General features: G+C 38.0%; 1 long non-coding RNA gene across 1 annotated transcript; it reads right to left on the bottom strand.

The window, feature by feature from the left end:
* Positions 1 to 1,246: 1,246 nt before the first annotated feature.
* On the bottom strand, positions 1,247 to 3,753 carry LOC145582177 (uncharacterized). The gene is made up of 5 exons (XR_014099811.1): positions 3,308 to 3,753; positions 2,433 to 2,581; positions 2,238 to 2,287; positions 1,990 to 2,064; positions 1,247 to 1,434 (listed from the first exon to the last, which is right to left on the bottom strand). It is a non-coding gene; the product is annotated as an uncharacterized LOC145582177 (long non-coding RNA).
* Between the last annotated feature and the right edge of the window lie 249 nt (positions 3,754 to 4,002).

Here is a 4,002-nt window from a genome sequence, read left to right as displayed (position 1 = left end):
CGAAGAAGAAAGATTGTCGTTCTTCTTGTTTTTCCAAGTGTTGTTGTTATTGTTGCTACCAGCAGTGTTCATCAACTCGTCCTCAATATTGATACCAATATCGTACACAGCTTTGAAAGTGTTCAAAGGCAGAAACTTCAAATGCTGCTTGTACTTATGAGTCAGATTTTGAATAAAAAGGCGAACATCTCCTTCTCCTTGGGAAGATCCACCAAGTGTGCAGCTGTTTCTCTCCACCTGTTCAAATATGTAGTGAAGCCTTCATTCTCCTTCTGTTTAAGAATGGAGAGTTCACGTTCAGAAGTCTTGGTTTGGATGTTACACTTGTAATGACTCATGAAGCTTTCAGTAACATCCTCCCAAGTCGTAGTATGCTTGGAATCCAAAGAATAAAACCACTGTTGACAAGCGTGCTCCAAGGAAAGAGGGAACACAGTAGGGAAGAGTGCTACATCTAATCCTTTGAGAGCTATAGTTGCAGAAAAAGCCTTTAGGTGAAACATAGGGTTTGAACTTTGGGATGTCAGCAGTAAAAAACTTCTCAGGAAGCTTGTCATTGACATTTAGAGAAGTGGAAGATTGCTCCACATAGGTGAAGTCCTCAAAAATCTTACTCACTTGTTCTTTGATCTTGTCCATTGCAGCCACAGTGACATTAGTCTAATCCATGGTGGAGACTTTAGTAGTGAGCGTTGGCACCATGGCAGCGAGTGCCTCAATGGTCTTGTTGAGGTTTTCGACGTCTTCCTTAGTGGGCATTGGAATGAACTCAAAATAAACTGGAGACGAAGGTGGATTTTGTGGAGATGATTGTGGAGGTTTCCTTGCATGCCTCTTAGGTTTAAGAGGTTGTTGAGGTAATTTTTCGGACCATAACAATCTACCTCTGCTTCTCGACGTGGTAGGTAACTTACCTGAGATACACGAGCTCGACTGTCGTATCAATAGTAGAATAATATAAAAGAGCACCGGTTCAAAACCGATGTTATAGGAGGGTTTTGAACCGGTGTTCATTTGAGGGATGCCAAAAGTTAGATTTTTCGCATCGGTTCAGAACCGGTGCGATTAACACCTTTGCTGGCACCGGTTCGGTTCAGACATGCTAGATATGCTTGTAAAGGTGCCAGTAAAGGTGTTATTCGCACCGGTTCGGTTCAGAACCGGTGCCCTTAATGCCCCCCCCCCCCCCAAAATAATAACATTTTGCATTTTTTTTTACTTAAATTGATATATAAACACTTACATATATATATAAACATACATATTTTCATTAATAAAGGCTGTAATATTACAATTTTCGTCCAAAAAGTAAATTACGATAAAATACAAGGTTACAAGGTCATTTAATAAAGGCAAAAACACGAGAAGTCAATGTGCTTCTTAGAGTCAACCCTCATCATGAAAGAGGGAACATTCACCACTTGTCTCCCAAACCTGAAATCAAAGATAGCATGCTGATCAGAAACCAAATTTATCAAGCCAAAACCAATCTCATTGCACAAATGACAGTATATATAACAAAGATTCAAATCAAAAGATTATTGCACATCACTGAAGCTACAAAGGTAGGGAACAAGGGATCCTCTTCCACAAAATCAGTCCACTGATAAAATCTTCAATGAAAGAGGCAACAGTGTTAATTGTTATTAATCACATAAAAGGCACTTGGAGAAAATACTTTCACAATGAGCGATTATATTTGTTATAGAATAGACAGCAAATTAGACACCCTAGATTGGCTAGATGTTGGCTCACACAAGAATCAGTCGAGAAATGGCCGGGTTCAAAAAAATCTAAATCATTGGAAGTCCTTGAGTGAGAATTTAGTATAACATGATTGATATAGTCACCTGTGTCGAAAACGTATCCAACACTAAACACCATCAATACTAAGAAATTGAAAACATCAAGAAGTAATGCACATCATAATTTTAGAAAGCAATCAATAATTGCACTAAAAACGTAACAGGGGATTCAAATAGCCCGTACTTGTTCAAGAAGTTCTCAACGGTAAGAGCCAACGCGTAATCAAGCTTGTTAGGTCCTTCATCTAATAGCCCGTACCTGTTCAAGAAGTTCTCAACGATTCAAAGCATAAAATCACAAACCCTGTTTATCAAACAATCAATTAAATATTTCCCAGTTGATTTCTAATCTTAAAATGAACTAATCCTAGAAAACACAGATAATGCCCAACACATAGATCAAAATAAATCAAACAAAATGAATAAACCAACCCTGAGAAACAAATTTGTCCTATCTCCTCTGCACTCCGGCTGCTCTTTACCTGAAAATACGTAAGATCAAAGAGTTTAAACGGAAGTCCACCATAATTTTAACCTATCTATTCACTACTTCTCAACGACTGCGAAATAATTTCTAAAAAAATGCAGTATGATTTAATTGGGTTCTCTATGCTCTGAATGGCTTACTCTTTATTATCGCTACTGCTATATCCCCACTATGCTTTTCTCGCTTGGAACAAATTCAGCAGCACCATCAGACTCGTTATCTTGCTCAAAGGTAGTTTTTCCAATCCTAGCTTGTTCTCTTCTACAGTTGTCATGCAATGAATACCGAGCTTCACAATGAGAAAACTATCATTAGAATAATAAGTAGGATGCTTATTTAAATCCTCAAGCTAGCCTTTTGTCATACTTGCTCCAACCACACGAAAACAGATAATTAAATTATTGACATATCAGGATAGGGGCATAGACATTATGGCCAAACTAGTGTTTAAACACATTTTAAGGATGAATTTACAACTTAAACTCGTGAATTTGATTTGATAATCCATTAAATAGAAAAATTTCAGAAATATTCCATCAATTATAATTAATTAAAAATTGCTGTAAGAAAAATCAACAAATAACTACATAAATAATCAAAGATTTAATCACCATATATATACAAATTCATATCAATTGTATAAATCTTTCCATAATCATCCAAATAAATGATTAAAAATACGAAAAAAGTAGAAATTGAACAATTAATTCATCATAGTAACCATCATAATGTCATAATTTTATTGATTTCAAAGCAAAACTAAACACAAATTCATAATAATCCAACGACATCAATTTACAAAAATGAAATACATAAAAATTCAAAGCCCTAAATTAAGAGCTAGTAAACCCTCAAATCTAACATATACTGATAATCAAACACAGTCAACCATAACCCTAAACTCTAAATCTGACAAAAATCAATAATTAAACGAATTACCACTGAAACAAGCACATAAATTAGCAATACAAAGCGAAAATGTGTAAACTTAAAAAAATTCAGATCTAGAAATTACCTCTCTTCCTATTCTTCCCTGCCTTTACCTTGTACCCTAACCCTTAGCTTTGAGAAGAAAAGTGTTGCTTGTAACGCAGTGATGGGTAAGGAGATCGAAGGAAAGGGAAGTCAGCGGTGGTCGGCGATGGCTTAGATTGCATGTGACTGCGATTTTGAGGAGAGAGAAGGCAAGAGAGAGGATCTATAATAGCGGGGTTGCGATATCACTGTTCTAGATACTTGTCACCGCCGTCGAAGTGTCGATTTTCAAGGTGGGAAGCTAGCTTGGAGAGAGGATTTGTAGTAGAGGGGTTGCGCGAGGGTTGCGGTAGTGGTGGCTGTGGTGGGAAGCTGGCGTAGAGAGAGAATATGCAAGGAGAGAGAGCGAGAGAGAGCGAGAGAGAGGATCGAAATAATTAAAGAGTGTGACAGAGGAAAGAGGAGTGGCTGCGGTTTTTTTTTTTTTTTTTTTTAAGAATTTCCACCGGTTTAAATTAGGCCCGGCAAATGGGTCATTCGGGTTGGGTATAGGTCGAGTTATTTCGGGTCGGGTCAAGAAGTTATCGGGTCATGTTCGGGTCGGGTCATTTCGGGTTTTGGGTTGATTTCGGGTCGACTGATAATCGGGTCGGGTATCGGGTCAACACTTCGGATCGAGTTTGGGTCGGGTCAGTTCGGGTCGGGTCAATTTTCGGGTCCGGTCAGTTTGGGTCG

The sequence above is a fragment of the Chenopodium album genome, chromosome 15, assembly GCF_948465745.1.
Source record: "Chenopodium album chromosome 15, dcCheAlbu1.1, whole genome shotgun sequence".
Taxonomy (NCBI): Eukaryota; Viridiplantae; Streptophyta; class Magnoliopsida; order Caryophyllales; family Amaranthaceae; genus Chenopodium; species Chenopodium album.
Note: the sequence above shows the minus strand (reverse complement) of the source record. Positions and strands in the feature narration are given on the sequence as shown.